The following is a 24745-nucleotide window of genomic DNA, read 5'->3' as shown; positions in this document are numbered from 1 at the left end:
GCCTATTTCTGCCGTGAAGCAGTAATTGCGTTTCGGTTTGAAGGATGGGGCAGCCGTTGTAACTATACTTGAGACCTTAGAACTTATATCTCAAGCTGGGTGGCGCATTTACGTCGTAGATGTCTATGGGCTCCAGTAACCACTTAACACCAGGTGGGTTGTGAGCTCGTCCACCCATCTAAACAACAAAAAAAATTGTATTCGTAATGTATATTTTTCATATGGCATTGCACTTACTACAGCGCTCTCTGCACGGTTCTTGGTTGACTAGCAAAGTATTCTTAGGCATTAAGTCTGCCCGTGTACTCTTGTAAATAAAGTTTAACAAATAAATAAATAATATAGTGCGTGTTACTCAGTTGGCTTGATGTTCGCTGTATTAAAATCACCATTAATACATATTTTTCTTGATTAAATATATTTTTTTAATTGTATTGTTTTTTTTTTCAGTTAACAACGCTTGGAAGACAAGATTCCAGTTGATCTTCGTGATGAGTTAGAAAAAGGTAGATTTCTTTTAATATTTATATATATCGTAGATCGGTGTTTGACATTGTTAAATTCCTCTGGGTTAAAGGTCCCAAATTATGCTGACGTGACGAAAAGAAGTGCACTCAGTAATTAAAGTAATATTTAATACAAAAAATTAAAAATATGAAATAACAGTTAATTAACAATCATTTTCATCTCACTGTTCGTAATCTCAATTATTTCGGTCTCACTCATTTATACATTACAAAGTTTGATCTTCAATCAAGTGCTTTATTTGTTTTATGGAATGCCAAATGCATAGCTTTAATTATCCGAGGTCATTATACAATTGATAATCGCACCTTAGGTGTAAAATACAACAAAAACCATAACAGTATACAAATTTTAGTCCATTAGTAAGCGTTCCAAAGAAAAAGAAGTGATTTTTGTTTGGCGCCCAAAAGGAAACCGTAATGTATGAAAAACTAGGGTGAAAAACTCGAAAACCTATCGCCATTCGATCTTTAGCCATTTGCTAATTACACCGCAGACGGAATGTCTAATATCCTGCAACAAACTTTTAATGCCGCTTGCAAACGTTCACAGCTTTAAGTAACTATGTTTTGAGCTTAATCGATATTTAAAGTTGTATCCTGTGAGTCAAACGAGTCATTGTATGTTTAATTCTTTTGAACTTTCCCGATACGTTTTCACTTTCTGTTCTCGAGTAAAGAAATTTACTATAATTTACGATAGTAAGAGTTTTTTTTTAATTAACCGCTAAACAGTGATTGCACAAATTAATGAATTAATGTATTGTTATAAAAAAAACATGCAAAAATCAATGAATTTTAACGATGTTCTATTCTTTTTTATTTATTTTTTATTGCTTAGATGGTTGGACGAGCTCACAGCCCACCTAGTGTTAAGTGGTTACTGGAGCCCATAGACGTAATCTACGACGTAAATGCGCCACCCACCTTGAGATATAAGCTCTAAGCTCTCAAGTATAGTTACAACGGCTGCCGCACCCTTCAAACTGAAACGCAATTACTGCTTCACGGCAGAAATAGGCAGGGTGGTGGTACCTAACCGCGCGGACTCACAAGAAATCCAACCACCAGTAAAATAGAATAAAATAGAATTCTTGAAATGCGAAATATATTTTTTCTGTAATTTTCCCACGTAAATTTGCTATTCGTGCTGCATCGTTGTCCATAAAAGGTACGATAGCGATTAATTAAATTGTTAAATAAATTAAATAGTGAAACGCTTATACAAGTTAATTTAGTATAAAAATAAACACGAGTATTAATATGAAATGCGTGGGCGTCCACACCTGTTCCAATATCGGGTCACGATCGTGAGTTCGATGACTTCACGTCAGACGAAATGTCGCCCGTATCGCGTGAGCCGTAGGCAATCTTGAGAGCATTTCTTAAAATGTCTATGGTTTTTTTTATAATGAAAATTGCAATCCATTAAAGTTCGTGTATGCAAGCATGGTAATAGAACGTCAACACTCTTAAAAGTCTCTCAAAAGATCTACACGAGCATTCTCCAAGCAAAATGTGTGTTCTTCAAATTTTCAATACTTTTTTTATAGCATATATATATATGTGTGGACGAGCTCACAACCTGGTGTTAAGTGGTTACTAGAGCCTATGACATCTACAACGTAAATGCGCCACCCACCTTGAGATATAAGTTCTAAGGTCTCAAGTATAGTTACAACGGCTGCCCCACCCTTCAAACCGAAACGCATTACTGCTTCACGGCAGAAATAGACGGGGTGGTGGTACCTATCCGTGCGGACTCAAAAGAGGTCCTATCACTAGTAACAGACCAGATAACGGACGGGGCTCTGGTGACCGGGCAATGGCGATATAACCATACTCCCCACTGAGATCAATCTGACCTCGGTTGGATGAGGCTACAACGTCCAACGAGACAGTTTAAACATATAAACTGTCTGTGCGTGCAGGTGGGGTTGACAAAAGGGTCGGATACGATCTTAGTTCCATTCTCCCCTTACGCCCCAGGGTCCAGGGTAGGGTCAATGGTAAGAGATCACGTGAACGAATCCCCATGCTCTGGATTGATCACGTGAAAGACCTTACTGAAGCCCCACTTAACGCACACTATGGAAAACATCTATCAAGGCTTTAATAAACAAGAATTCCACATGACCATAACTGCTCTGCCAAGAGCAACCGACTATGATGATGAGACTAAAGTATATGATAGCGGTGTTTTCATTTCCAATAACGAGACTGTGTCTATGCTCATGTATACTGCAAGCAGGTACTAACTACGTCTTCTAAGGAAATACGTACTTAAAATTTGATTACAACTTGTACTTAAAGAAAATTCACGAATGACTTCCGAAATGAAGGAATAATTAATCGCGAAATAAAGATGCAAATAGTAAAAAAATATAAATGGAAAGTGGCTAAACTTTTCAATATTTCCGTAATGTGTCTGGTAGAGCATATTTTGAGCCCGTGCGGGCAGATAAACAATTCTGCCTATTTATACCACAGAGTGGTGTACCATTTTGACATTTGTTCATTTGATATTTCGGTCCCATATTTTAAAGTGCGTAGTGGCATTCATCTGTGTGTAAAAACAAAAATGTGAATCACAATATTGTATTTTTAAACTATCTGCCATATCTTTTAAAGGTCACAGAATAAGAATTGACAGAAAGACATGCAAAACTTGTTGAATTAATTAAGGTAAGAAAACAAAAATCGATATTTTCGATTATATTATTCTAGATTTGAATTACAGATTCGGATCAGATTTGACTTATTTACATTACGCGTATCTGTTTTTAGTCTTTTTTTTGTTGCTTAGACCCGTGACCGAGCTTACTGCTCTCCTGCTGCTAAGTGGTTACCGGAGGCCATAGACATCTACAACGTAAATGCCGCCGCCCACCTTGAAATATGAGTTTTAAGGTCTCAGTTTATACAATACAACGTCTGCCCCACCCTTTAAGCCGAAACGTATTACTGCTTCACAGCAAAAACAGGCAGGCTGGTGGTACCTACCCATGCGAACTCACAAGACGTTTTACCACCAATAAAGAAATTTTGGGTAAATTAATACTGGATTATGTAAATATAATATTAATGATATTCAAAGAACATCATGGCAAGTTACTTTTGAGCGCCATACTCTTTTAATCATCACTGGTCCATCCATTCAAAAAAAACGTTGAATCTGACAAGGTATGGCTTTAGAACCTTTGTAAGATATTTAATGGTCGATCCAGTATGAACCTACCTAATACCTAACAGTCTTGTCGTAAGAAGTTATGACGGCCCAAAAGAAAAGGCGCCCAATGCTCAATCAGTATAGAGTGATACAAATGTACCGGTGTTCGAATCCCTCAGGTACCAATTTTTCTAATATATTTTCACGAATGATTTCCACGATGAAGGAATAATATCGTGTAATAAAACCAAACCTTACAGCCGTTAGAAGATCTTGTAAATCCGCAGGGGTAGGTACCCCGTTCTGATTATTTCTGCGGTGGCGCAGCAACGCGATCTGGTTTGAAGAGTAGAGCAGCCGTTGTACTATAAAACTGTCAAAAACTCAAATTCAAACTTCAAATTCACGGCTCAAGGTGAGTGGCGGCATTCACGCTGTTGATGTCTATTGGATGTGGAAACCACTAAGACTTACCAGCAGTAGCACCGTGAGGTCTTACAAAGCGAGAGAGAGAGAGAGAGAGAGAGAGAGAGAGAGAATACACTTTATTACACACCAAAAGCAAAATAACATTAAAAAACAGTGGACGAGCAAGATTCAAGCAATAAAAAAACTCAGCTGATTTTAGCTTTTAGCTGATTTAACGGTAGGTAGCGGCTTTGCGCTGCCCCTGGCATTGCTGGGTGACAGTAACCACTCACCATCAGGTGGGTCGTATGCCCGTCAGGCAACAGGGGCAATAAAAAAAAAAGGTTTGATCGAGGACACAAATATAAATTACCTCCATTTTAAATTTAAAGTCAATAGTCTAATCATTGACAGATAATAAATCCATTTTTTTAACTCCAACCACGTTTCTTCTACGTTTTTTTTTCTACCTATGCTGAAAGGCTATATCAGCTACGCCCTAACGTGTAGGTGAGCTTACGGGGCTCAAACTGGAATGGTACTAACACTGGCCCTAGCAAGGGCAGTGCTTCGCAGAATCTACCACCGGATCGGAAACGCGACCCGCTACGAAGATCCGGTGAGAAACTCAGTGGACTGTGTCTGTGGGTTAGTTCGCTCGTCGAGTCTTTCGTCGCAAGCAACGAGTTCGACGAGGACGCTGACCGGAACCTTCTACGTAACTTAATCTATGTCGGAGAGCTACTCCGGTATTGGCTGCGAGTTTCCCTTTGTGAATTATAGCAGGCTCCGAGCCAGGGGTCGGACGGCGTCAATACCTTGATGGGCCGCAATGTTTTCACCTGAAGAGAGAGAGAGAATACACTTTATTGCACACCAAAACACAATATACATTCAAAAAAACAATCAAAAAACAGATAAATTTGTACAATAGGCGGTCTTATCGCTAAAAGCGATCTCTTCCAGACAACCGTATAATTTATAGAAATTCTGGAAAATATAAAAAAATATAGCAGGTATGTTGCGGTGTACTATAGATAATACATTATAGAAAATATATACATACAATAAACAAAATATATACCGTTTACATATAATATGAAATATATACTTATTATTATATACCAATATACATACTTACATACAATACATACTAATATACTTACATACACATAATACATCAACAGTATGGAAATAATAAATGATGATGCAAACAAACAGCACTAAGAAGATAAGTAGTGTTCCTTCACCATTCTTTTAAAACAGTTTAAAGTTTGAGCACTTCTCACTGCATCCGGCAGAGCATTCCACAATCGAACCGCCTGGACGGTGAATGAATGATCAAAGAATGATGATGAATGCGCCGGCATTTTCAGTCTCAGGCTATCTGATGATCTCAGGGAAAAATTATGCGTATCACGTAGGAACTCGAAACGTTCTTTGAGATATATGGGGGCATGGGGGTTAAAGAGAGTACAGTATAGTAATGAAAGGACATGAGTATTGCGGCGAAGGCGAATTGGTAACCACTTGAGTTTAGTGCGAAATTCAGATACATGATCATATTTCCGTAAACCAAATATGAATCTTATGCAGAAATTTTGTAGCCGCTCAAGTTTATCAAGTTGTGTTTCAGTTAAATCAGTATAGCTGGCATCGGCGTAGTCAAGAATTGGAAGAAGGAGAGATTGTGCAAGCGCAGTTTTAGTGGCAGTTGGAAGAAAATTTCGTAACCGTCTCAAAGATCCAGCTGTTGCAAACACCTTCCGGCTAACCTCTTTTATCTGAGCGTTCCATGAAAGGTTTTTATCAATTAAGATTCCTAAATTTTTCACAGTATCGCTGATAGGAATTGGTACGCCATCAAATAAAATAGCCGGAAGCTGCGACCATTTCACTTTCGAGCACAATCTTGAACTGCCGACAACAATGACCCGTGTCTTCGACGGGTTCACCCTCAATCCATGCGAATTACTCCACCGGGATAATATTGATAAGTCATTATTCAGCGTCTTCATCGCGTTGGTCAGTTCTGACAAAGAAGTTTGTGTATAGATCTGTAGATCATCTGCATACAGGTGGTAGGAAGAAGTAAGTTGTATAGAGATAGAATTTATAAAAATTGAAAAAAGTAAAGGGGATAAAACGCCACCCTGCGGTACACCTACGTGCGTTTCACACCATGAAGAATAGGCATTCTCACAGTGAATACGCTGTCGGCGACCAGACAGGTAACTTCGAAACCAATCAACCACGGTCGGAGATATGTTAATGGAGCTAAGGATGGCTAGAAGTATGTCGAAATCAACGGTGCCAAATGCATTACTGAAATCCAGCAATGCCAACACCGTCAGTTTCCCACTCTCCATGCCAAGTCTGATGGCATCCGTAATATTCACCAGGGCTGTGACTGTGCTATGACCAGGACGAAAGCCGGATTGGTAAGGGTTTAAAAGCTGATTCCTTGTAAGAAACTCATTGAGCTGGTTGTGAATCAAGCGTTCTAAAACCTTTGAAAGGAACGGTAAAATGGAAATTGGACGGTATTCTGAAAAGGATATAGGATTCGACTTTTTTGGCAGTGGTGTAATTTGTGCTTCTTTCCAAGCCTTTGGAAAGATGCCGCTAGATAATGAGTGATTGAGGATATGACAGATAACGGGAAGGATTTGGTCCAGGATAGGAAGGATCATATTACGGGCGACACAGTCACTTCCAACTGCATTGGAAGTTATAGATAATATGCTCCGCTTAACATCACAAGCCGTTAGGTGATTAAAAACAAATGGAGAGCAATTTGGGACTGGAAGAGATGAAATATGATTTAATGTTTTTGATTTAGTTGTCCCATCAAAATCGGACGACGCACAGAAATGTTGATTTAATAAATCAATACTCGAATGAGATAAATGAGTGTTATGTTGTGATTTTCCAATCCCCAGTGATCTAAGAAATTTCCAGACTTTAGCTGGATCTCCATTTTCGACAGCACTATGGATATGTTGGCGTTGTGCATCTCTACACACCCTGTTGCAGTGATTACGGATGCGGTGATAATTTGTGCCATTTTCGAGGGTAGGTTTTTTCTTATATTTTAATTTAGCAGCCGCCTTCTTGATTAAGATACTTTTAATTTCATTAGTAAGCCACGGCGCTGGCAAATGTTTTATTCTTACTGGTCGACATGGTGCGTGCTTGTCATATAGACCAGTTAATTTTGCATTGAACTGATCAACTTTCTCATTGATTGAGGTAGAACACGTCAAAGCAGTCCAGTCAATGCTGCCTGCATCTTCTCGAAGACTTTCAATATCCATACCGTTAAAACTGCGCAGCAGAAGAATTTTTGACTTAGCCTTAGGAGGTCGTACTTTGTATGAGACGAAAATGAGATCATGATATGAGAAAGCGTCAGCTGAACATTGTCCATGGTCAGCCACGTAATCAAGAGAAGTAACGAAAATAAGATCAAGAAGTGAAGGAGCACAGTTTGGAAAATGATGTGTCGAGTTCAACGGTAGAATAGTTAAATTTACCGATTCGATCATCGAGTGAAATAAAGTACTGCGAGAATTATTTTTAAGGAGGCATGTGTTAAAGTCACCCATGATAATGGTATGAGTATATGAAGGCATTATGTTTTCTAGCAAAGTTTCAAAAGAAGTAAAAAAATCTATACTTGACGAAGGACAATAATAAACACCAAGTAGCATCTTCGTGTGTTGAAGTTCTATTTCAAGAAATAAGTGCTCGCCCGCACATGGCGGTGTAGGCTGTGCCGATACATTAACAACTGTACAATTAAAATATGAACGGATATAAATGGCAACACCACCACCGCCACCAGTAATACGGTCGTTCCTAAAAAGTTGAAAACCAGGAATGGTATAAGATGTAGACGGAAGACATGGCTTAAGCCAAGATTCTGACACAAGTATAGCATGGATATTCTTAGAATCAAAACTTGCCAGCATGTCAGGGAAATGAGCCGGAATACTCTGGGCATTGATATGAACGACATTAAAATTCCTAGGAACACCAGAGAACCGTGAAGACAATGTTTCTGCTAAAGAAGGCACACTAATATCGCTGTTGTCGCTGTTTGCTGAATAAAAAGTTTCAGATTCACTTGTATCTGTTGAGTTGAGCATATAAGTAGAGAAAATAAGTATATATATATATATATATATATATATATATATATTATACACAATATCAAAATATCAATACGGTTATGAATATATATACAAATTAATAATACCCACCAACTGGGAAAGTGTCTATGAAAATTAATTTAACTATAATAGAGACAAAACAAGCCAAAAGACAAACAAAATAACAAAATAAAAGGAAATCAAAGTAGCAAAATAGAATACCTATATAAAATATACGTAGCAATTAGGTAGTATAATCTTATTAGAAAATGAAAACATTAAATAGTAAATACAAAGCAAAAGAAAAAGAAAAAAAGAAAACAAAATAAATAAATAAAAGAAACTAAAATTAAAGAAATACAAATCAGAAACATGAGTAGCAGTGAAAAGATTACAGTATACTTAAATTCATCTCGACGTTTTCTTTATTAAGCTTCGCTTTAAACTTAATACGTGTAATTTAGCTGTATAGACGAAGATCCTTTTGCCACTTGAAAGTTGACAGTTAAAAAATTTTCAATATCATGCACTGTCACTGTCACTCAAATATTTAAATTTAAAATTAAATGTACCTACCGACAAAAGGCTAGGTACTTATAAGCCAAAAAACAGGTAGTTTGAAATTAATACTACATTATTAATATTATAAATTATAAACAAAATTAACGATAAAATGTAAAAAAATCATAAAAAATAATAATTAAAAAGTTTATAAGGAAAGTTAATTTCACTTTGTCACCTGTTAATCCTGTTATACACAAGAAAGGAAACAAACAAGAAGCAAGATTATCACTATCACTTTCTAGCAGCAGCGCGCTTTGCCTTTACCACAGCCGGTTTTGTAACAGCACGCTTATGAGCATCAACCTCAGGGACTGCCTCCGATGTGTTCTTTTGAAGATGATTAAGATCTCGATGTGTAACGACGCGATGTTTGATGCCATCCGCTCCCAAAATGTAGACACAGCCATCCTTGGTCCAGACCTTCTTCATGCCGAATCTACTCCGTGCAGCCATGAAAATGTCGTGCCGCGCTTTCGTCAGAAACTCCGAAATAGTAAAGCCGGTACCCTTTAGTTTTGTTTTAGAAAACCAAACTTGACTGCGCATTTCATACGTTTGGAATTTTATCAGTATGGGACGAGAGCCTTCGGATGTTGACAATCTATTCATACGGTGACATCTTCTAATATCAGCTGAGGAGAACTCGGCCAAAGCAAGATGACTGCCTATGAAATTAGACAATACCTGTTCAATTTGCTCACTCTTAGTCTCAGCTACTCCGTGAATGATCAACATTTTTCTGCGGCTGCGAGTCTCTGTATTATCCTGCATGCGCGCGAGCATCTCCACCTGCTGTTGCAAGTTATTAAGTGCCTCAGTAATGAATGCCCGAAATGACGAAAATTCCAATGCCAAACTTGATGATGTGGTTGATGGTTCTGGAGACTTGTTGAGCTGGGCTTCGAACTTCGCCATACGTGCATTAAACAGCTCTGACATCTCAGCCAGTGAAGATTCAAGTGGATTCATAGTAACAGAGCAGTGAAGTGTGTAGAAGTAATTAATTGTAAGGATAACACTTGTCCAGCTGGTAGGTACAATCAGTTGTTAGAATAAATCATATAAATAATGGTGCCGTAATTTTTTCTTATTTTACACAATTTCCACAAAAACACAGTATTTTCGTTTCAACACACAACTACCCACACCATGAAACTACCCACACACTGAACGGACATGAAAAAATAAAATCACTGAAATATGGCAACAGATGCCGGAGCACGATCGGAAGACTCTTTCATTATTGGGAATCTCTTTGAGCCACGATGTGCTTTTTTATTCATCTGCATAGGTACTCTAGATGGAGAGGCTGACAGTAGGTACATATGGTTCTTAGTGATTTATTTTTTCTATATAACTAGCAGACCCGGTCACACGTTGCTGTGGCTAAGGTTTTTGTTTCTAAATAACATGTGGCCGGCTATGTTAATACCAAAAATTAAGAAAGTAAGAACAATTGGATTTAACTGTATTACGCATACTACGAACTAAATTTCACTTGTACTTTAGCCTCAGCAACACGTGGTGTTTATGCCATTTAATTGTAGCTTATGTGAAACGTTGGTATTTTTAAACACAGCGTCATGTATGAGATATTAATGTCAGACAGTATTACAATTGTCTGTAAAAACTGATTTAAGGCGCCATCTGTTTTAGACTTATGAAACTTACACTTAATAACAACTATCAACATAAGAAATCATTTTATTGTTAATTAATAAATATTGCGACCATTAATGGAAGTTGGAATAAAACACATATTAAAAAAAAAGTTAAAATCGGTTCAGTAGTTTAGGTGTCCATCGCGGACAAACAACGTCACACGTAATTTATATATATTAAGATATCAGTAGTGTAGCTTCTTCTTTATAGCCCTTGTAGACAGACTGAGCATATCTCCTACCGAATGGTGAGTGGTTTCCGCCGCTCATGGACGTCAGCAATGCCAGGGGCAGAGCTAAGTCGCTGACTATCAAAATATAATTTTTATTACGTAATCTATATCTCGAACTTATAGTCTGGTCATAATAGATTTTTATCCTTGGCTTATTTGAAGACATGCAAGGCAATGGGTAATGGGTGCTTTACCAGCTAAAACCGCCGCCCCGCTTATTCCTATTCCTATAAAAAAAACAAAAACAATAATCTAAAAATAAGAAAAAGAGAATTTACAGACAAAAAACTTGAGCGACCAAAACCCAATATCAATTTGCAAAGAGTAGAGAAAGGGTGAAACTGAACATGTCTTAAGAGGCACCTGAAAATTTCATACGTATTTATAAACGACCAGTTTCGATTGAGCTTTGCTAACCGCCAAGAATCTGTGTGCAACGTTATCTGTAAGTTGGAGCTTCGGAAGAGTCAAGGTAAACTGGTTACAATACATCACTATCTTTGAGGGGTCGGTCGATTTACAACCCTTTAGCTGCAGATTTATGTGGCGTTCCTCTCGGGGTAAGTTAACCCTCACATGCAGAAAATATCACGTTTCTTTTATTAATGTTTGACTAAAATAGATCGAGGGTTTTTTTGAGATGTCTGTTTTAGTATTATTTGGGATTCCGCGTTTTATCTCCTTAAAGGACTCTGTTAAACTTTATTGTCATTGTGTTCGTTTGATGGCAAAGACGCTGTGCTGTCAGATACTCCTGGTTAGCTCTCGGTAGATCTTACACTACTCGCTTTTAGGCATTTCAATCACTAGTCAGTATTCTCGTCGAAGCAAGACTTCGATGTACAACCTAGCCTATACATCCACTAATTACCTCGCCGGATTTTTTCAGTGAATCGCGGTTGCGATCTGGTGGTAGATTCAACGAAGTACTTGCTAGAACAGACCTTAACAAGCTCTTTTAGGCTTTTACTAGTGGTTGGACCTCTTTTGAGTCCGCACGAGTAGGTACCACCACTCTGCCTATTTCTGTCGTGAAGCAGTAATGCGTTTCGGTTTGAAGGGTAGGGCAGCCAAAATGTATCGAATTTCTTCATTAGATTCAGTCATCTTGACAGTACGAAACATAAATAAAAATCACAGATTTTCCTAATATGAATTTGGAATTATCTTCTTTAAAATTTAAACTTTTAATGATACCAAAACCAGCCAGATACAAATAGTATAGCCAAAGAGATTTTATTACAAGTTCATACATACTATAATGCGAAAAGACTTTTTCCCCAACTTAATATATGTATATAAAACTTAGTTTTGAGTGCATTCGTTTATAATACTCTTATAGCTTGCTATAAATTGCTATTTTAAGAAGCTTTCGTTCTAAAAATAAAATCTAATAATAAATTGCGATTTTCAGATTATTTTTATGTTTATTTTATAGACCCTATAAAAATTTAAATGACAACATTAAATTAAAATATTGCACATTTGAAAATTTCATTTTTTTTAGGAATAGGTTTTTGACTTTAGCATAGAAATATTCTGACGATTAGAATTAAATTATTACTTTAGACCTAAAAATACACGGGAATTAAATACGCCTGTTTAAAACAGTTACTTCGTCATGATATTAGTATATAAATTACAGTATTAATTAGACAGAACAGCTATTTTGGATCGGATCGTTACTGGTTGAAACATTATTTTTAATTGTTTAATTGTATGTTTAGCATTAAAGTTCTATATTGATTGTAATTGTCATAGAACAGAAAAAATCAGGTAAAAGCTTGTATTGATATTTTCAAGATAAACTCACGTTTAAAAATGCTCCTGATAGAATATTTGTGATCGTTAGTTTGCCGGGTAAAGAAGAGGGCTGGGTGAAAGATCTTAACTGTAAGGTTTTTCTTAAATTCATACGCTTAAAGCGTTGCTAATGCTTAAAGCGTTACTAGTGCTTCCTATTAAGAATTTCCTAAGTATAGTTAAAACTCCTCAAAATTAGGAAATTCAAGAAATATTAACTAAACATTCCACCAAATTACCTAATTATAAATACAATTCAGCCAAACTTCCATTTTTTCCGTTTTTCTATTCAGCTACGAAACATTATTAATTATTAACATTTTTTTCGCGGTTTGCTTTGCATTTTTACCTTTTTTGTAGTAAAATTTTAAAATGTATCGAATTTCTTCATTATATTCACTCATTTTGACAGTACGAAAAATAAATAAAAATCACACATTTTCCTTAATTGAATTTGGAATTATCTTCTGTAAAATTTTAACTTTTAATGATACCAAAACCAGCCAGATACAAATAGTATAGCCAAAGAGATTTTATTACAAGTTCATACATACTAAAATGCGAAAAGACTTTTTCCCCAACTTATTAAATTCACAACTTATAAAAAATTAATATTTTTTTCGTTGCAAGGTATCATTTTGTTCAGCATACGTCGTTCATGTATCGAGGATAGCTTTTACAATTAGATCTGTTACAAAACCCAGGGGTCTAAACCTGCTATGACAAATTCAAAATATTATACCTTTAAACGAGAAATTCTTGTATATTAATATATATATATAATCTGAATCTCGGAAACGGCTCCATCGATTTTCATAAAAGTTAGTATACAGGGGATTTCGGGGGCGATAAATCGATCTAGCTACGATTTATTTTCAGAAAATGTTGTTTTATTCATGTTTTCGACATCTATTGGCGAAAATAATACTATTTTTCAAAATTTAGCGCAACTAACCGCTTTAAAGACACAACAAGATGGCGTTATCAAAAAAATCATCATCTAGTAGGTATTTAAAGCTAACGCTTATGCCGTCATCTTGCATCAATACACAATAGCCTTCCAATAACAGACAATTAATTCTGAATCTCTCAAGTCACTGCAAAACAAAATAAAAAATACACTGCCGTGCACTAAAACTCGGATATCTAGACTCATTACGCGAAGAGTGCATGGCCAAACGTGGACGTCGTATCGATGTCAGTTAATTTTCCACCCAGTGTAATTGCCATGTTTCGCTTTGTTTTTGCTTCCAACTTTATTTGCATAGCGGGGCAAGGGGCTCCGCGGGCGATCGGACAGTGGAAACAATAGAGTTGTGTTATTGTAAAATAAATTTTAAAAAGTGCAAATTCGTATTAAGAGCCCCTTGCTTTCTCTTTGACATGCCGACTTTGTTATCAATGACGTCGTAGACTACAATGTGAATTTAACCATTTGCTATTTGATATCGAATTTTTTTGTATCATAAGATATATTTTATATAAAAAAATGTAGATTGTGTGACATATATCAATGCCGGTAAACGCTTTGACTGTATTGGCTTGTCAATCCTGCTTAAATAAGATATGGATTCATTATGGAATACCAAGCTTCCCAACTTTCACATAATAATGAGTAATTCCAACATGAATTCGCGTTTTTTTTTTATTGCTTAAAATCCTTAAAACAGGCAAGCGAGCTCACTGCATTCATGTAACGAAATGGCCCGATACGTGAACATAGACGTCATAAATAAATGCAGTTTAGGACATAATAAAGATTGAGGTCTTATTTCTATTAATGCGATTATCTTATACTTCTCGAGACAAAACGTTGGCATCGAATTTGAAGTAGCGAAATGATAAAAGGAGAGCGAGGATCTAGTGCGTGTAACCACTTTGCCAACACTGAGTGAATTAGAATAAGAAGATTTCTTTCACCGCCATTATTCGGAATAACAGCTCTAAATTCCTCGACATTTTTCTTTAATAATTATTGTTACGATAAACACATGCCATACGTATGTTATAGAGAGTTTTGAGCTATTTGTGGTGAATTACATTGAAGTTAAGCTAAATTATTTTTCCTGCAGCCGTCTGATGATTTATTGTAAATTAATTTTATTGTGCTTTTCAGGATATTATCAAAATAACCCTTCTACTCATATTTGTTCATAAAATATTTATAACTACCGATACCATGCACCCCACGCTTTTTTTACAATAAAATATATTTTTCTTACACTATTTTTAATTCAAATTTATTAAAATTTATTTTCATATTTTTATTTTGGATTTTCTATAAAAGCGTATTTTGTTAGTTTTTTTTAAACTATTATTTATTTCAAATTAATAGTAAAGCTGCGAACAGTGAAGCGTTATGCATACAAATTAAAATTCACATATGTTGTGTATGACTCATATATAAATAATGTGTAGGTTTTAATTGAATGATATTAATTGCTGTTTCGATTATTTCGATACACATCAAGAATGCATTAATCGTTCCTGTCTCCGATTTTCGAACCGAAAAAGCTCGTTCACTTAATATAGTAAAAAATAATAATACGAAAGTTTAAATTCCTGAGCTGCAAAACAAGAAGTAACTGAACAAAAAGCGTTAATTTTCTTCTCATATGTCAGATGTCCCAAGCTAATGGCATTTACCCATTAATTAAAACCACAACCTTTTTTTTCATATTAATCACAGAAACAACTGATAGTTAATACAATAAATAAGAGTTTAAAAAAAAAAAGAACAAAATACGCTTTTATAGAAAATGGAACTAAAATGATTATGTTGTAAAAAAAAAAGCGTGGAGTGCAAAATCATTTTTTCTTACACTATTTTTAATTCAAATTTATTTTCTAATTGTTAGTTGATTTTCTATAAAAGCGTATTTTGTTGATTTTTTTTAACTATTATTTATTTTTAATTTTTTAGTTGAATTTCAATTTTTTCATTATTTTTTTAATTTTAAATTGTCATAGGTCCTTAAAAAGTATACCAAATTTCGAGTTAATCCGACGTTTTGAAGGGGGTCAAAATAATGTTCAAAGATTCCGTTACATACTAACATACATAACATACATACATCTGAAGCTAATAAAAGCGTATTAAAAAGTACTTCTTTGTATAATAACGTTGCAATATATATTAAATATTTATATATTTTCGATAGTCAAACAGAAGCTTATAACAGCTAATTAGTCTGGAGTAGCCTATGTTTTTTACATTAATAGAACAAAAAATAATGAACATTTTATCTATCGTGTTTTATTCGATCATCGCGAAACTGGTTCCCAAAGCAAACTGTATTTGCACTGGGCATCACCCACAGACACAGTCCACTGAGTTTCTCGCCGGATCTTCTCAGTGGGTCGTGTTTCCGATCCGGTGCTAGATTATGCGAATCACTGCTCTTGCTAGGGCCAGTGTTAGCAACACTCCGGTTTGAGCCCCGTGAGCTCACCTACATGTTAGGGCAAAACTGACATAGTCTCTCATCACAATCCATAGCAATCAGCATAGGTAGGGAAAAAAAGTAAGTATACCGAAGGACTGACTCGTGCTGGTTGTGAGGTATTACTGTAAACATATCGACGCTTGAAAGGTAAACGTGACTAAGCGACAATGCGTGAACTTTACAGTAGACTAATTTAAAGTTGAAATACCTGAAAACAAAATTTATTTTAACGAATCTAGCTGTAGTAGAATCTAGCTAGTAGCTGTAGGATTGAAATGATTTGAATAGACCTAGAAATATATTTTTTTTGCGCATCGAATATGGTTATTGTCTATCATTTATGTACAAAGCAGTTATTTTCGCTTAGTCATGTTTGCCTTTCATGCGTCGATATACACGCAATAACTATGGACGAAAAAAAGAAAAGTTTAAAAAATATATATATTCTATTATCGACTCAACCGCACTTTGTGTTCCAATCTAAGGCTCTGAAATAAGCTAATAGAGACATTGTTTGGATGCTCGTTAGTTTGATCGAGATGGTCGCCGTGGGGGTCGCTCGCTGCTACTCGCGATTCCACTGATAGCCGATTCTCTAGCCTTATGTAGTTTAAAATGCTTTTGGGATGTGCATGCTTCTCAGTGCTCGGCGGATTCTGTGCGAATTCTATTTAAAACTATTTAAGTATTGCCCTACAATTCACAGTGGATATTTTATAAATATATTATAGTTAAATAATATTATATCGAGGGGTGAAAGTTTAAGCGACATTTTGGAAAGCTTACAGGAGAGCCATTTAAAGTTTAAAATTTGGTTTAAAAAAAATTATCATAACAAAAGAATTTCTTCGGATATTTGAATGGTGTAAATATAATTGAAGATCGATTAAAAATATCGAACTGTTGATGCTAATCTATACTAATATTATAAAGAGGAAAGATTTGTTTGTTTGTTTGTATTGAATAGGCTCCGAAACTACTGAACCGATTTGAAAAATTCTTTCACTGTTGGGAAGCTGCACTATTCCCGAGTGACATATGCTATAATTTTTTTTTGAAAAAAAATAGGGATCTTTACTAAAACTCCTATAATGTAACCCATGGTGTAAAAAATTGCCTAAAATATTCTTTACATAGCGTGCCCTGCGAAAATTCATGACAGAGTAAAATAATGTACTACGACTTTGTAGAACACATTATTATTTACAAAAAGTGCCGCGACAGCATATGTCTAACTATTGTACTTATGCCGCAATAAGTGTTCTTTTCAACGTCAAATATAGTTGAAATTTTTGTTAAAGACCCGGGCGGAGCCGGAGCGGGCCGCTAGTACTAAATAAACCTTTAATTACAAAGATAAATGTCGCGTATTAAACATAATGTCGTTTTAACCAAATAGGCTTTTACCTTTTGATATAATAGTGGTGGCGTGACCAGTGAGCCCAGAAGGGTAGGAAAGTCGAACAGCCGTTATAGCTTGCAACAATCGATTCCGATCCGGTAGTAGATTCATTCGCGAAGCAGCTGCCCTTGAGTTGTTAGGTCTCCTTCGGTGGCGCTCGGGTACCTGTTAGCAAAACCCACCCCTCCTGGCTGAGCCTTTGCTAGCCCACCTATCCTGGTGAAACTGGAAAGGCCTCCGGCCACCAGTAATCATTCATTCGTTTTACCTCCTCTTAAGTCGATGGAAAACATTACCCTACGTCGATAGTCGGATAAAATAGAAGTGTGAATATTGTTATTTAAACTAAACATCAGTTTATTTTAAACTAGAGGTCCCGCAGTAGTCGAAATTCGACTATAATTAATTGGCATTGTAAGTTTGTACACTATTATGATTGTATTTTATACTTTCATAATCACAAATTGCGCCAAGGCTACTCTATGAAAAAATATTAATAAAGACAAACAATATTTAATGTATTCTCAATTTGACCACAGACGTCAAGAACAAAAGTTTGACAATAAATAGTATGCATGCGTGTGTGCGTCAAATACACGGTATGTAGTGTGTGTAATGTTTTCTTTATTGATTTAATGTATATTTTATGCACTATTTAAAAAAAATATTAGCATTGTGCACTTCTTCTCTATATTCTCTATAAGTGTGGAAAAATTCACAATCCTCCGTCCGCGCAGTTTTCGTAAAAAGGGATACAAAGTTTTTGCTTCACGTATTCAGTTTATTTTAAATGACGGTTGACATTTTCAAATCTTTGCAGCGATCATATCGAAAAAGAAAAGGTCAAGATAATAAAATGTATTTAAAACTTTTTCAAGAAAAATTCTGGTACAGAATTGTAAATTAACAGGCAGAAAATAATTCAATTTGCAGTTCTATTCTGTCTTTGCGTTCGCCGTTATTTAAATTTAGGCTATATCTTGATTTATCGGGAAAATTCCAGCAAACCTTAGTAAGACAGGAGTAAAATTATTAATTTATTTATTTATCGGGAAATTTTCAGCAGTAAACCTCCAATCATAAAAAAAGAAAAGAAAAAAAAGCTTGTATCTTTAGAGCTCATATTATCTTAATGTCAGTGGTCGCATTCGCGTTATGATGTCCACAAATTTCGGTAACCACTTACACCAGTTAGCACTGTGCATAAATGGAAATGAATTATCTAAAATACCACAAGTAAATTTCTTATATAACGTGATATATTTAAATTTTATTGTAATAAATTCAGTTAGAAAAATATCGAGAATGAATGATTTTTTATAGTTCCAAATTTTTTTTATTTTGTATTAACTATTTTAGCACAACTATTTTCCATTTTGGTGCGGTTTTCGAGTTGCATTTGTTGTTATTTAGATTAAATATAGTGCTGTTTTTTTTTTTCATATCATACCGACGCTTGAAAGGCAAACGTGACTAAGCGACAATAACTGCTTTGTACATAAATGCTAGGCAATAACCATATTCGATGCGCAAAAAAAAAATATATTTCTAGGCCTATTAAAATCATTTCAATCCTACAGCTAGATTCGTTAAAATAGTTTTTTTTTCAGGTATTTCAACTTAAAATTAGTCTACTGTAAAGTTTACGCATTGTCGCTTAGTCACGTTTGCCTTTCAAGCGTCGATATGTAATGTGTATTACGAATTTCATGATGAACAAAAATTATGAAGTCGTCGTGGCCTAAAGGATAAGACGTCCGGTGCATTCGTATCGAGCGATGCACCGGTGTTCGAATCTCGCTGGCGGGTACCAATTTTTCTAATGAAATACGTACTCAACAAATGTTCACGATTGATTTCCACGGTGAAGGAATAACATCGTGTAATAAAAATGAAACCCGCAAAATTATAATTTGCGTAATTACTGGTGGTAGGACCTCTTGGGAGTCCGCACGGGTAGATACCACCGCCCCGCCTATTTCTGCCGTGAAGCAGTAACGCGTTTCGGTTTGAAGGGTGGGGCAGCCGTTGTGACTATACTGAGACCTTAGAACTATATCTCAAGGTGTGTGGCGCATTTACGTTGTAGATGTCTATGGGCTCCAGTAACCACTTAACACCAGGTGGGCTGTGAGCTCGTCCACACATCTAAGCAATAAAAAAAAAATAAAAAAAAAAAAATGGAATAAAGAGCTTGCTTTAAATTTTGCATCACCAATGGAATTAGATATTCCGAGTCGCTGAAAATATTACAGAAGGCTTACGGTAACCGATACTATTTTCAAAAGTACATGCTTGTGCGTGGTACAAATCAAAAGCGGTCGAGATGTGATAGAGATTTGCCTCGCTCTGATGCGTACCTAGTATAAAGGCAATCCCACCAACCAAACTGGAAGGCAAGACTGATTCGCAGCAGAAATAGGTAGTACAGTTCATACTTGAATGAGCTTAAAACCATATGGCGATCGTAGTAAGGTAGTACCGTACCTGATACCGGTTTTATTGGAAATTAAGAATTCAAAAGTGCCAACCATGATAGCCGACATAGACCGAATGATTGCGGGGTTTAAGACAGTGGGCACAGCATATTGCTCGTAGATCAAATGACTACTGGAGCCGAAAAGTTCTCGAGCAGCGACCGTGTACCGAAGGACGTATCGTGGCCAAGTTTCCCACAAGATAGACCAAGGGTTCTTAAACTTATTTTGTCCTGTCCTGTTTGTATTACTGCCCACTTTGAGAATAAATTATTTTTTAGCGCCCCCATTTTTTCACTTACTTAAAAACCCCTATAGCAAGAGCTCAGTCGGTGTCTAAGAGTCATCCTAGATGAAATTACAAATCGCCTCCCAAACCTCTACACAACGCCCCCATTTTTTTCTGGGCCTCTTACCGCCTTTTAGGCCTGCAGTGCCCGAAAGGGGGCGTTATCGCCCACTTTGGCAAATGAGGAGGTAGACGGACGACCTGTTGAAGATTGCGGGAATTTGCTGGATACAGGCAGTTGGGATCGGTGGTTATAAGACTTGGGGAATGTCTGTAACCAGCCGATCACTTTGTGGGCTTATACATAAATAGATAGATAGACTTAAAAAAAGTTTTTGGTTAATGAAACTAAGCTTAATAATCCTCAATAAAAGTCTTAAAATAATTAAAATTGCGACTACTTACGACGTATAGTCGTTAAACACGTATTTATTAACAACGTAAGTTTAATCAAAAGCTATTGTCCTAATGAATGGAAACGCTCGTAAAATCAAAGTATTTGCACTAGCAATCAGACACTAACATTACACAATTCAGCTGCTCCAAGCTTTACTGTTCTATTTCGGGTAGCATTAGGAATCCTGTTCACGACCCAACAATAAACAACTATTAATTCCCAACCCCCCAAAATACTATTTTTGAATGAGTCGGTTTCTATGGTTTGAAAACAATAATTACGTTTATAATATTTGATGTTTCGTAGTTGAATAGAAAAACGAAAAAGACGGAAGTTTGGTTGAATTGTATCTATAATTAGAAAAACTAGTGGAATTTTAATAATTATTTCTTGAATTTCCTAATTTGGAGGAATTTAGCTATACTTAGTAGGAAACATAGCATTAATAAAGCTTACAGGTAAGCTCTTTCACCCAGCCCTCTTCTTTACCCGGCAAACTAACGATCACAAATATTCTATTCAGGAAGATTTTTAAATGTGAGTTTATCTTGAAAATATCAATACAAGCTTTTATCTGATTTTTTCTCTTCTATGACAATTACAATCAATATAGAACTTTAATGCTAAACATACAATTAAACAATTAAAAATAATGTTTCAATCAGTAACGATCCGATCCAAAATAGCTGTTCTGTCTAATTAATACTGCCATTTATATACTAATATCATGACGAAGTAACTGTTTAAAACAGGCGTATTTAATTCCCGTTTATTTTTAGTTCTCAAGTAATAATTTAATTCTAATCGTCAGAATATTTCTGTGCTAAAGTCAAAACACCCATTCCTAAAAAAAATGAAATTTTCAAATGTGCAATATTTTAATTTAATGTCGTCATTTAAATCTTTATAAGGTCTATAAACTAAACATAAAAATAACCTGAAAATCACAGTTTATTATTAGATTTTATTTTTAGTACGAAAGCTTCTTAAAATAGCAATTTATAGCAAGCTATAAGAGAATTATAGACGAATGCACTCAAAACTAAGTTTTATAAATAATAAGTTGGGGAAAAAGTCTTTTCCCATTATATTATGTATGAACTTGTAATAAGACCTCTGTGGCTATACTAGTTGTATCTGGCTGGTTTTGTTATCATTAAAAGTTTAAATTTTAAAGAAGATAATTCCAAATTCAAATAAGGAAAATGTGTGATTTTTATTTATTTTTCGTACTGTCAAAATGACTGAATCTAATGACTATTGACGATGCGAACCGCTCTCTTCTGTATGGAGTCAAATGAATGTAGTTGGTATTTGTAAGTCCCGGCTCAGAGGTGGGAGCAGTACTCCACACGAGACCGGATCTGTCCTTCGTGAAGCAAAAGTCTTTGAAAATATAGTTTCGGCTCGTGATACAGTATTCAAATTTAGAAATCAGCGTCCTATTCGTAAAGCTATTGGTTTTAATTAGCTTATTGATTTGGAATTAAGCAGCTTTTTTCCCGATTGCTTTATAGACAGTGGATTATGATATTTCTCGGAACGTAGTGCAGAATACGCAAGCAGAGGCAGAGAGGATGAGGTGTCTTTTTTAAAACGAGGCGTATGGCGAGTACTTAATGGTAGACATCAGCTTGACTCTGCCTCCGGCATTGCTGAAGTTCATGGGCGACGGTAACCCCTCACCATTAGGTGGACCATAGGCTCGTCTGCCGACAAGGGCAATTAAAAAAAAAGGCTTAACATCGGGTACGAGATCGTCGGCGTTAGATCAAAATAATTGTCGGACCGTGAATCGTCACCCTTAATACATATAAACACACTGTCACACAACGAAAACACAATAAACATATTTCGTTCAGTTTTGTCACTGTTTCGTTTATGACATTTGAATGACGCTGAGTTATTTTATTATTGCATTCTATTCCTGTAGACGTTTCTGAGAAAATCGAAACGAAGGGTTGAAACTGTGACTTTATATACAGCGTGTTCTTTTTCAGTATTCGTTTTCGGTCATTCAATCCTTTCATTCATTTCGTTCACTCGAATTACTTTTGTTGATGAGTTCAATCACAAAGCTGTTAATAATTATACTTGTGGTAGGTTCTCTTGTGAGTCCGCACGGGTAGGTTCCACCACCCCGCCTATTTCTGCCGTGAAGCAGTAATACGTTTCGGTTTTGAAGGGTGGGGTAGCCGTTGTAACTATACTGAGACCTTAGAACTTGTATCTCAAGGTGGGTGGTGCGTCTACGTGGTAGATGTCTATGGGCTCCAGTAATCACTTAACACCAGGTGGGCTGTAAGCTCGTTCAACTACCTAAGCAATAAAAAAAAATTCAGTATTATCCATAACGTATTTTTTTTATGTTCATATAAACTTATCATTTGTCCTTGTCGAAAAAAACATTCATATAGACAACAATACCATTAAGACTTCGAATTTCCGTCTCGGCGATTACTTGCTGATGTCTATAGGCTTCAGTTTCTTTGGCAGTTATGAAATTCTAAAACATATTCATAAATATGCAAAATTATATCGGAAATTTGAATAAATTTCAACATTACAATTAGCTATATTCTGAGTTATTCGATAGTTTTCTGATTTTATATTAACTGCAAAATTTTTGATATTCTACTAATATATGTTTGGCTTAATTAATAACCGATCTATTAAGTATTTTTTTATTCCTGTAATTGCTTAATGGTTCCAGTTAGAGTTCAGATATTTATGATTTTAATTTTTAAAATATTATTCTCATACATTTTAAAGACTTAAGCGGTCATTTTACGTATAAGATTTATTTAAATGTTAACCCAAAATCGACAGTCTAGAAGTCGAGACACATTAAAAATCCGACGAGTTACAAATAAATTAGGCAGTGAATTTGGCAAACAGTCGATCGTTGCTATGTCTCCAATAAAGCAACATAAATATTTTTATTCAAATTAAATTCTCAAAAAAAAAAAAAAACAATCCTGAACTTTACCTGAAACTAATAACGTGCGCTTTCTAGGTTCAGATTCCTTGATCCCGAAGCGAGGTTGAAGCTTAAAAGCTTCGGATCTAGGTCGAAGCTTAGGAATTAAAAAGATCACAGTCTATTTTACGTTCAGGATTTTAAATTCAATATTTCGAATTAACCAGAAACATCGAGTCGGCCCCAACGATTGGAAGTATTTGAAAAGTAGCGCGCACATATTCAAAGTAATTACAATTAAATTGAATTTGCCGCCAAAACAAAATCAGCTAAGCACGGTTTGACACGTGTATCGTAAATTGGAGACAAAATATATTGAAAGATAACCGAGGGTCGCATATTAACACACTTGACGGTGAAAATTCTACAACGATTTTATTTAATTCAGTGACTTAAATAGATAACTATAATCTTTGATCGGTTTGTTATTGCTCTCCGATGATCTGCAAAATTCGTTTTACGAGCTAATAATTCAATTTGAATTGTGGCGTGAATTGTGTTTAAAAATACTTTAATTTCAATAAAACAGATGAAACACCAAGTCAGACTTACTGCCAGACCTCAAATAAAATTTTGCAACGAAGTGGGACGATGCGGAGGGGTACCCTAACCGGGAAAAAACGTCCGTAACGTAAGATTTTTTTAGTAATGCACACAGTGTACGACTTAACTTTGTAATTACGTACAAAAAATAACATATTTTTTTATTATTTATTGACCAAGAGCGTTCGTTTGTGCAATACACTAACTCTTATGCAAACAACCGTGAATGAAGTGTACCTCAATAAGTTCGCACGTGACCGAATGACCGTGGGTTGTTGCGAAACCTCCAGTTTTGTTTTCTTTATACCTCGAATAGAACTTAAAATTAATATTTTTATAATAAGGAACTTCGTTCCTATCCGGTGTCCCACGACACCACCCATCTTTTTTTTTAATAAATGTACACCCTAGTAACAACAATATTCAAATATCGATCAAAAACATCAGTAATCAATAAACCGGATGTACTATTATAAAATGAAAATAATTAATTCGATATTGTACTTTTAGTGTACTAGGGATAAAAGACGTCCGGTGCATTCGTGTTGAGCGATGCACCGGTGTTCGAATCCCAGGCGGGTACCAATTTTTCTAATGAAATACGTACTCGGCAAATATTCACGATTGACTTCCACCGTGAAGGAATAGCATCGTGTAATAAAAATCAAACCTGCAAAATTACAATTTGCGTAATT

The 24745-nt window shown here is 35.6% G+C and overlaps 1 protein-coding gene across 1 annotated transcript in view; it reads left to right on the top strand.

Moving 5' to 3' along the window:
* The window catches only part of LOC101737761 (transcription factor Sox-5), a 419303-nt gene that overhangs the window by 132452 nt on the left and 262106 nt on the right, over window positions 1-24745 (top strand). The window contains exon 3 of the mRNA XM_021353198.3: window positions 451-506. The gene's annotated coding sequence lies outside the window, so the exon portion shown is untranslated. The remainder of the gene's footprint in view (window positions 1-450; window positions 507-24745) is intronic.

The sequence above is a fragment of the Bombyx mori genome, chromosome 14, assembly GCF_030269925.1.
Source record: "Bombyx mori chromosome 14, ASM3026992v2".
Classification (NCBI taxonomy): domain Eukaryota; kingdom Metazoa; phylum Arthropoda; class Insecta; order Lepidoptera; family Bombycidae; genus Bombyx; species Bombyx mori.
Note: the sequence above shows the minus strand (reverse complement) of the source record. Positions and strands in the feature narration are given on the sequence as shown.